We start from the raw sequence: 10,445 nt of genomic DNA on the forward strand, positions 1-10,445 counted from the left end.
TAATTCAAATAGTTGTGTATTCTCTCCATATGGTCTTGTTTGCTCTGCTTCTAAAACATTCTATTGTATCAGTACTATGAGATCCATCACACCTTGTTTTTTGGAAAGCCCTTTCGTTATTATTTCGTTTTTATTGTTCTCAATCAGAATTATATTTACAGAGGCACTTTTGTTTCTTTTTTTTTTTTTTTTTTTTTTTTGAGACAGAGTCTCGCTCTGTCGCCCAGGCTGGAGTGCAGTGGCCGGATCTCAGCTCACTGCAAGCTCCGCCTCCCGGGTTTACGCCATTCTCCTGCCTCAGCCTCCCAAGTAGCTGGGACTACAGGCGCCCGCCACCTCGCCCGGCTAGTTTTTTTTGTTTTTTGTTTTTTGTTTTTTTTTTTTGTATTTTTAGTAGAGACGGGGTTTCACCATGTTAGCCAGGATGGTCTCGATCTGCTGACCTTGTGATCCGCCCGTCTCGGCCTCCCAAAGTGCTGGGATTACAGGCTTGAGCCACCGCGCCCGGCCTGGCACTTTTGTTTCTTACAAGATGAAGTAACAAAAACCAGATTTGTCTCCTCAACTTTAACAACTAAAAATAATGGAAAGATATATGAAACGGCATATTTTGAGACACTGAAAATCCCTATGAGTGGAAAAGCAAATGGTAAGGGTTCTGCAATTGCCCATGCTTGCTGCCTGGAGAGAGACTCTGGGTCCTAGCAAAAAGGAAAAATAAAGACAGAGCCCAGTAAAAGCCTGGATGTTAGCAGATGAAGAGCAGAGTTTGGATAGAACAAAAATAGTTAGAGATTTTAGGGCAAGGTATCCTATAGAAGAGAACTGCATGGTAGGTGAGCTCCAGAGTTTGCAAAAGGTCTCCCTCAAGTGTATAACACAGCACTGCTTAGGGCATGCAAGTGAAGAAAGCACTCGAAGCTTGGAAGAAGCACATGAAAGGAGCAGGTGGAAGAATCTCCAAAGCTAACAACAAAAGGCCAGGAAGAGCTACTGTTTGTACCATTCCAAGTAAAACGAAAACAAACAAATAAATAAATAATACATAAGGAATTGGAAAGAATTAACCCAAGGGTTTTGATTCAAAAGTGGGGAAAATAGGTCCTGCACTAAATGCCGATCTGGTTCAATCTAACAAGCCTTAAAATCAAGCTTCAAAAATATCAAGTTGTTTAAAGGTAACTTGAACAAGAACTAATAATTGTCTAATAAAAATAGGAGAATACTTAGAAAGACAATGTAAGGTAGATATAACTTACAACTAAGGAAGAAAAGGATACAGACTCAATTAACACCCAATCATAATATTGGGCATCTAGATAAAAATGTCCAGACATGGCCGGGCGCGATGGCTCAAGCCTGTAATCCCAGCACTTTGGGAGGCCGAGACGGGCGGATCACAAGGTCAGGAGATCGAGACCATCCTGGTGAACACGGTGAAACCCCGTCTGTACTAAAAAATACAAAAAACTAGCCGGGCGAGGTGGCGGGCCCCTGTAGTCCCAGCTACTCGGGAGGCTGAGGCAGGAGAATGGCGGGAACCCGGGAGGCGGAGCTTGCAGTGAGCTGAGATCTGGCCACTGCACTCCAGCCTGGGCGACAGAGCGAGACTCCATCTCAAAAAAAAAAAAAAAAAAAAAAAGTGTCCAGACATTAAGTAAGTATACAATACGCTTATTATAACTTTTTTTTATATATTTAAGAAAGTAGAAAAGAGCATAATCATGAAACACAAAGATATAAAAAATAAAATCCAAATTCAGTTTCTGGAAATGAAAACTACAATGTCTGAGATGAAAAATAACTAAATGAAAGGAACAGCAGATTCAACACAACAGAGGAATACATTAGTAAATTGAAGATGCAGCCATTAAAATATCTAAAGCAAAACAGAATATTTGGGCAGAAGAAGAGTACTAATGAGTGACTATAGGACAACTTCATTTGGGCCAATATATGCATAATTGGAATCAATGAAAAAAAGTGAAGAAAGAAGAAATTTTGAAGAGATAATAGCTATTCCTTTTATAAGCTTAATTTTTTAAAAAACTCTGATATTTATCAAATACTCTGTCTGACAGCCAAATACAATCCATTTTTTTTCTAGTGTATGTGAATATTTTCCAAGATAGAACATATCTGGGGTTATCAAACAATTCTAAATAACTTTTAAAAGATTAGAATCCTACGAAGTATGTTATGTAAAGAAAAATCAAATTAAAATTCAATAACACAAAAGTCTCAGTGAAAACAAAACAATTAATTGAAACTACACAGCAAACTTTGAATTATTATATGGTTTAAGTTAAAAAAAATTAAACAGGCTATTAGGGAATACTCTGAGTTGAATAAAATAAAAATTGTAGCATATCAAATTTTGGACATAAATAGAGGTAAATTTATAGCAGTATACATGTATAGTCATGCGTCATTTAACAACAGGGTCATGGGGTAAGAAAGGCGTTTTTAGGTGATTTAGTCATTGTGAGACCATCATAGAGAAGACTTACACAAATCCGGATGGTAGAGCCTACTACACACCTAGGCTACATCGCATCGTATAGCCTATTGCTCCTAGGCTACTAACCTGTACAGTATGTCACTGTACAGAATGCCATAGGCAATTATACACAAAGGTATTTGTGTATCTAAACATGTAAACATGGAAAAAATATAATACTGTACACTTATGGAACCACCATCATGTACAGAGTCTATCATTGACCAAAACATCATTAATAACTGTATATTAGGAAAGAAAAAGGTCACATATCAATAGCCTAATATTCTTATTTTGGAAACTATTTGTTAACATGTTAATTGTCCCCAAAGTGATTCTATAGATTCAACAAAATTCCAATACAAATCATAGCAGGGAATCATAGAAATAGACTTAATGATTCTATGATTTATGTGAAAATGCAAAAAGAGTAGAGTTGAAACTACTTTGGAAAGAAAAGACTTGGAAAAGTCATGTTATCTGATTTTGAGACTTATAATATTCAGTAATCAAAGCAATATAGTGTTAGTGAAAGAATATAGATGAATGCAGTAGGATACAGTACAGAAATAAGCTCCTATGCTCAAGAGATTTTCAACACAATTGCAAACAAAATTTAGTGAAAACAGGATAGTTTTTTTTTTTTTTAACAAACAATACTAGAATACTTGGATATTTATTTGCAAAAAAAAAAAAGAAAGCTAAAATAAAGTTTAATCCACACTTCACTCTGTATATAAAATTTACTCAAAATGGGCAATATAAACATATGTCCTAAAACTCTAAATATTCCAGAAGAAAACAGAGAAAACCTTTGCGACTTTGAGTTAGATAAAGCCTTCTTAGACAGCAAACCAAAAACATGTTTTACAAAGAAAAAAGAAATGATAAATTGGACTTCTGCTCTTCAAATAATGCTATTAAGGGAGCATGTGAGATGGTAACACAGACAAAGCAGGGTGAAGAGCATAAGGAAACTCATTCTGTATTTCTGTCTAAAATTAGTTGAAAATGTTTTTTTTAAATATATATATATATAAATACATATATACATATATGCTTTAGACAGGGAGGAAAATCTGTTAACATTTGATTAAGCAAGTGAGTGTGTATGTGCATGTGTGAAATACATTAAAAACTATGAAAATTTAAAAATAAGAAAACTTTCAACCTAATATAAATTGGTGAAAGATCAGATACTTTATCAAACACAATATGCAGATGACAAATAAACACAAAATAGATGTTCAACGTCATTAATCATTAGAAAAATGCAAATTAAAACCACAATGAGATAGCACTACACATCTATTTAAACTGCTAAAATAAGAATAACTGACACATCCAGAGGATACAGAGGATCAGGAATTCCCATATATTGCTTGTGCAATGTAAAATGTTTCAAGGACATTGCAAAATAATTTAGCAATTTATTATAAAGTTAAAGAAATATTGTATGTTCCATAAATTTTATCTCTAGGCATTTACTTGGGCTGAATGGAAACTTTTTTTTAGTTTAATTTTTTATTATACTTTAAGTTCTAGGGTACATGTGCACAACGTGCAGGTTTGTTACATAGGTATACATGTGCCATTTTGGTTTACTGCACCTATCAACTCGTTATTTACAATAGGTAGTTCTCCTAATGTTATACCTCCTCCAGTCCTCCAATCCCTGACAGGCCCCAGTGTGTGATGTTCCCCACTCTGTGTCCAAGTGTTCTTATTGTTAAATTCCCACCTATGAGTGAGAACATGTGGTGTTTGGTTTTCTGTCTTTGTGTTAGTTTGCTGAGAATGATGGTTTCCAACTTCATCCATGTCCCTGCAAAGGACATGAACTCATCCTTTTTTATGGCTGCATAGTATTCCATGGTATACATGTGCCACATTTTCTTAATCCAGTCTATCATTGATGGACTACTGGGTTGGTTCCAAGTCTTTGCTATTGTGAATAGTGCCACAATAAACATGCATGTGCATGTGTCTTTATAGTAGCATGATTTATAATCCTTTGGGTATATACCCAGTAATGAGATTGCTGGGTCATATGGCATTTCTAATCTAGATCCTTGAGGAATCGCCACACTGTCTTCCACAGTGGTTGAACTAGTTTACAGTCCCACTAACAGTGTAAAAGCATTCCTATTTCTCCACATCCTCTCCAGCATCTGTTGTTTCCTGACTTTTAAATGATCACCATTCTAACTGGCGTGAGATGGTATCTCATTGTGGTTTTGATTTGCATTTCTCTGATGAGCAGTGATGATGAGCATTTTGTCATGTATCTCTTGGCTGCATAAGTGTCTTCTTTTGAGAAGTGTCTGCTCATATCCTTTGCCCACTTTTCAGTGGGGTGGTTTCTTTCTTGTAAATTTGTTTAAGCTCTTTGTAGATTCTAGATATTAGCCCTTTGTCAGAGGGGTAGATTGCAAAATTTTTCTCCCATTCTGTAGGTTGCCTGTTCACTCTGATGGTAGTTTCTTTGGCCATGCAGAAGATCTTTAGTTTAATTAGATCCCATTTGTCTATTTTGGCTTTTGTTGCCATTGCTTTTGGTGTTTTAGTCATGAAGTCCTTGCCCACACCTATGTCGTGAATGGTGTTGCCCAGGTTTTCTTCTAGGGTTTTTATGGTTTTAGGTCTAACAGTTAAGTCTTTAATCCATCTTGAATTAATGTTTGTATAAGGTGTAAGGAAGGGATCCAGTTTCAGTTTTCTACATATGGCTGGGCAGTTTTTCCAGCACCATTTATTAAATAGGGAATCCTTTCCCCATTCCTTGTTTTTGTCATGTTTGTCAAAGATCAGATGGTTGTAGATGTTTGGTGTTACTTCTGAAGCCTCTGTTCTGTTCCATTGGTCTATATATCTGTTTTGGTACCAGTACCATACTGTTTTGATTATTGTAGCCTTGTAATATAGTTTGAAGTCAGGTAGTGTGATACCTCCAGCTTTGTTTTTTTGCTTAGGATTGTCTTGGCAATGCAGGCTCTATTTTGGTTTCATATGAACTTTAGGTTTTTTCCAATTCTGTGAAGAAAGTCATTGGTAGCTTGATGGGGATGGCACTGAATCCATAAATTACCTTAGGCAGTATGGCCATTTTCACAATATTGATTTTTCCTATCCATGAGCATGGAATGTTCTTCCATTTGTTTGTGTCCTCTTTTATTTCGTTGAGCAGTGGTTTGTAGTTCTCCTTGAAAAGGTCCTTCACATCCCTTGTAAGTTGAATTCCTGGGTATTTTATTCTCTTTGTAGCAATTGTGAATTGGAGTTCACTCATGATTTGGCTCTCTGTTTGTCTGTCAATGGTGTATAGGAAAGCTTATGATTTTTGCACATTGATTTTTGTATCCTGAGACTTTGCTGAAGTTGCTTATCAGCTTAAGGAGATTTTGGACTGAGATGATGGAGTTTTCTAAATATACAATCATGTCATCTGCAAACAGGGACAATTTGACTTCCTCATTTCCTATTTGAATACCCTTTATTTCTTCCTCTTTCCTGATTGTCTTGGCCAGAGTTTCCAACACTATGTTGAATAGGAGTGGTGAGAGAGGGCATCCCTGTCTTGTGCCAGTTTTCAAAGGGAATGTTTCCAGTTCTTGCCCATTCAGTATGAGATTGGCTGTGGGTTTGTCATAAATAGCTCTTATTATTTTGAGATATGTTCCATCAATACCTAGTTTATTGAAAGTTTTTAGCATGAAGGGCTGTTGAATTTTGTTGAAGGCCTTTTCTACATCTATTGAGATAATCATATGGTTTTCTGTAATTGGTTCTGTTTATGTGATGAATTACATTTATTGATTTGCATGTGTTGAACTAGCCTTGCATCCCAGGGATGAAGTCGACTTAATCATAGTGGATAAGCTTGTTGATGTGCTGCTGGATTCGGTTTGCCAGTATTTTACTGAGGATTTTTGCATCCATGTTCATCAGGGATATTGGTCTTAAATTATCTTTTTTTGTTGTGTCTCTGCCAGGCTTTGATATTAGGATGATACTGGCCTCCTAAAAGGAGTTAGAGAGGATTGTTTTTTTTTTTTTTTTTTTTTTTCTATTGATTGGAATAGTTTCAGAAGGAATGGTACTAGCTCCTCTTTGTACCTGTGGTAGAATTTGGCTGTTAAACTGTCTGGTCCTGGACTTTTTTGGGTTGGTAGGCTATTAATTATTGCCTCAATTACAGATCCTGTTATTGGTCTATTCAGAGATTCAACTTCTTCCTGGTTTAGTCTTGGGAGGGTGTATGTGTCCAGGAATTTCTCCATTTCTTCTAGATTTTCTAGCTTACTTGCATACAGGTGTTTATAGTATTCTCTGATGGTAGTTTACATTTCTGTGGGATTGGTGGTGATATCCCCTTTATCATTTTTTATTGCATCTATTTGATTCTTCTCTCTTTTCTTCTTTATTAGTCTTGCTAGCGGTCTATCAATTTTGTTGATCTTTTTAAAAAATCAACTCCTGGATTCATTGATTTTTTGATGGGTTTCTTGTGTCTCTTTCTTCTTCAGCTCTGCTCTGATTGTAGTTATTTCTTGCCTTCTGCTAGCTTTTGAATGTGTTTGCTCTTGCTTCTCTAGCTATTTTAATTGTAATGTTAGGGTGTTGATTTTAGATCTTTCCTGCTTTCTATTGTGGGCATTTAGTGCTATAAATTTCCCTCTTCACATTGCTTTAAATGTGTCCCAGAGATTCTGGTACATTGTGTCTTTGTTCTCATTTGTTTGAAAAGAACATCTTTATTTCTGCCTTCATTTCATTATTTACCTAGTAGTCATTCAGGAGCAGGTTGTTCAGTTTCCACATAGTTATGCAGTTTTGAGTGAGTTTCTCAATCCTGAGTTCTAATTGGATTGCACTGTGGTCTGAGAGACAGTTTGTTGTGATTTCTGTTCATTTACATTTGCTGAGGAGTGCTTTACTTCCAATTCTGTGGTCAATTTTGGGATAAGTGTGATGTGGTGCTGAGAAGAATGTATATTCTGTTGATTTGGGGTAGAGAGTTCTGTAGATGTCTATTAGGTCTGCTTGGTGCAGAGCTGAGTTTAAGTCCTGGATAGCCTTGTTAACCTTCTGTCTCATTGATCTGTCTAATATTGACAGTAAGGTGTTAAAGTCTCCCATTATTATTGTATGAGAGTCTAAGTCTCTTTGTAGGTCTCTAAGGACTTGCTCTATGAATCTGGGTGCTCCTGTATGAGTGCATATATATTTAGGATAGTTAACTCTTCTTGTTGAATTGATCCCTTTACCATTATGTAATGGCCTTCTTTGTCTCTTTTGATCTTTGATGATTTAAAGTCTGTTTTATCAGAGACTAGGATTGCAACCCCTGCTTTTTTTGCTTTCCAAGTGCTTGGCAGATCTTCCTCCATCCCTTTATTTTGAACCTATATGTGTCTATACCTGTGAGATGGGTCTCCTGAATATGGCACACTGATGGATCTTGACTCTTTATCCAATTTGACAGTCTGTGTCTTTTAATTGGGGGATTTAGCCCATTTAAATTTAAAGTTATTGTTATATGTGAATTTGATCCTGTCATTATGATGTTAGCTGGTTATTTTGCTTGTTAGTTGATGCAGTTTCTTCCTAACATCGATAGTCTTCACAATTTGGCATGTTTTTGCAGTGGCTAGTACCAGTTGTTCCTTTGCATGTTTAGTGCTTCCTTTGGGAACTCTTGTAAAGCAGGCCTGGTGGTGACAAAATCTGTCAACATTTGCTTGTCTGTAAATGATTTTATTTCTCCTTCACTTATGAAGCTTAGTTTGGTTGGATATGAAATTGTGGGTTGACAATTCTTTTCTTTAAGAATGTTGAATATTGGCCCCCACTCTCTTCTGTCTTCTAGAGTTTCTGCTGAGATATCCACTGTTATTCTGATGGGCTTCCCTTTGTGGGTAACCCGACCTTTCTCTCTGGCTGCCCTTAACTTTTCTTCCTTCATTTCAACCTTGGTGAATCTGACAATTATGTGTCTTGGAGTTGCCTTTCTCGAGGAGTATCTTTGTGGTGTTCTCTGTATTTCCTTAATTTGAAAGTTGGTCTGCCTTGCTAGGTTGGGGAAGTTCTCCTGAATAATGTCCTGCAGAGTGTTTTCCAAATTGGTTCCATTCTCCTCGTCACTCTCAGGTACACTAATCAATCATATATTTGATCTTTTCACATTTTCCCATATTTCTTTGAGGTTTTGTTTGTTTCATTTTGCTCTTTTTTCTCTAACCTTGTTTTCTCACTTTATTTCATTAATTTCATCTTCAATCACTGATACCCTTTCTTCCACTTGATTGAATCAACAACTGAAGTTTGTGCATGCATCACAAAGTTCTCATGCCATGGTTTTCAGCTCCATCAGGTCATTTAAGGTTTTCTCTACACTGTTTACACTAGTTAGCCATTCGTCCAACCTTTTTTCAAGGATTTTAGCTTCCTTGCAAAGGGTTTGAACATCCTTCTTTGGCTCGGAGAAGTTCGTTATTACCAACCTTCTGAAGCCTACTTCTGTCAACTCATCAAAGTCATTTTCCAACCATCTTGTTCCACTGCTGGCAAGGAGCTGCAAAATTTTGGAGGAGAAGAGGCGCTCTGGTGTTTAGAATTTTCAGCTTTTCTGCTCTGGTTTCTCCCCATCTTTGTGGCTTTGTCTACCTTTGGTCTTTCATGTTGGTGACCTACAGATGGGGTTTTGGTGTAGCTGTCCTTTTCTTTTGTTGATGTTGATGCTATCCCTTTCTGTTCATTAATTTTCATTCTAACAGTCAGGTCCCTCAGCTGCAGATCTGCTGGAGTTTGCTGGAGGTCCACCCCAGACCCTGTTTGCCTGGGTATCACCAGCAGAGGCTGCAGAACAGCAAATATTGCAGAACAGCAAATATGGCTGCCTGACCCTTCCTCTGGAAGTTTTGTCTCAGAGGGGATCCCACCTGTATGAGGTGACTGTCATCCCCTACTGGGAGGTGTCTCCCACTTAGGATACATGGGGATCAGGGGCCCACTTGAGGAGGCAGTCTCTCCATTCTCAGAGCTCAAACACCATGCTGGGAGAACCACTGCTCTCTTCAGTGCTGCCAGACAGGGACATTTAAGTCTGTGGAAGTTTCTACTGCCTTTTGTTCAGCTATACCCTGTCCACAGAGGTGGGGTCTATAGAGGCAGTAGGTCTTGCTGAGCTGCGGTGGGCTTCGCCCAGTTTGAGCTTCCCAGCCGCTTTGTTTACATACTCAAGCCTCAGCAATGGTGGACACCCCTCCCCCTGCCATGCTGCAGCCTCACAGGTTGATCTTAGACTGCTGCGCTAGCAGTGAGCAAGGCTCTGTGGGCGTGGGACCCACCGAGTCAGGCACAGGAGAAAATCTCCTGGTCTGCTGGTTGCTAAGACTATGGGAAAAGCACAGTATTTGGGTGGGAGTGTCCCGTTTTTCCAGGTACAGTCTGTCTTGGCTTCCCTTGGCTAGGAAAGGGAAATCCCCCTACCGCTTGGACTTCCTGGGGGAGGTGATGCCCTACCCTGCTTTGGCTCACCCTCCATGGGCTGCACCCACTGTCTAACAGGTCCCAATGAGATGAACCAGGTACCTCAGTTGGAAATGCAGAAATCATTCATCTTCTGTGTCAATCATGCTGGCAGCTGCAGACCGGAACTCTTCCTATTTGCTCCTATTCAGCCATCTTGTAACGAGAATCAGAAATTTTTGTATACACAAAAAAGCCTATGCAGAATATTAATAGCAATGAAAACCTGGTGACAACTCAAATGTTTTTAACCTGGCAAATGGATAAACCAACTGTGTTATATATACAGTGGAAGACTACTCAGCAATGAAAAGGAACAAACTACTGCGATGCACTCAATGAGGATGAATCTCAAATGCCTTATGCCAAGTAAGAGATGACAGGTTAAAACAGTTACAGAGTGTTAATTTTATGT

This window comes from Macaca fascicularis, chromosome 3, assembly GCF_037993035.2.
Source record: "Macaca fascicularis isolate 582-1 chromosome 3, T2T-MFA8v1.1".
Lineage (NCBI taxonomy): Eukaryota > Metazoa > Chordata > Mammalia > Primates > Cercopithecidae > Macaca > Macaca fascicularis.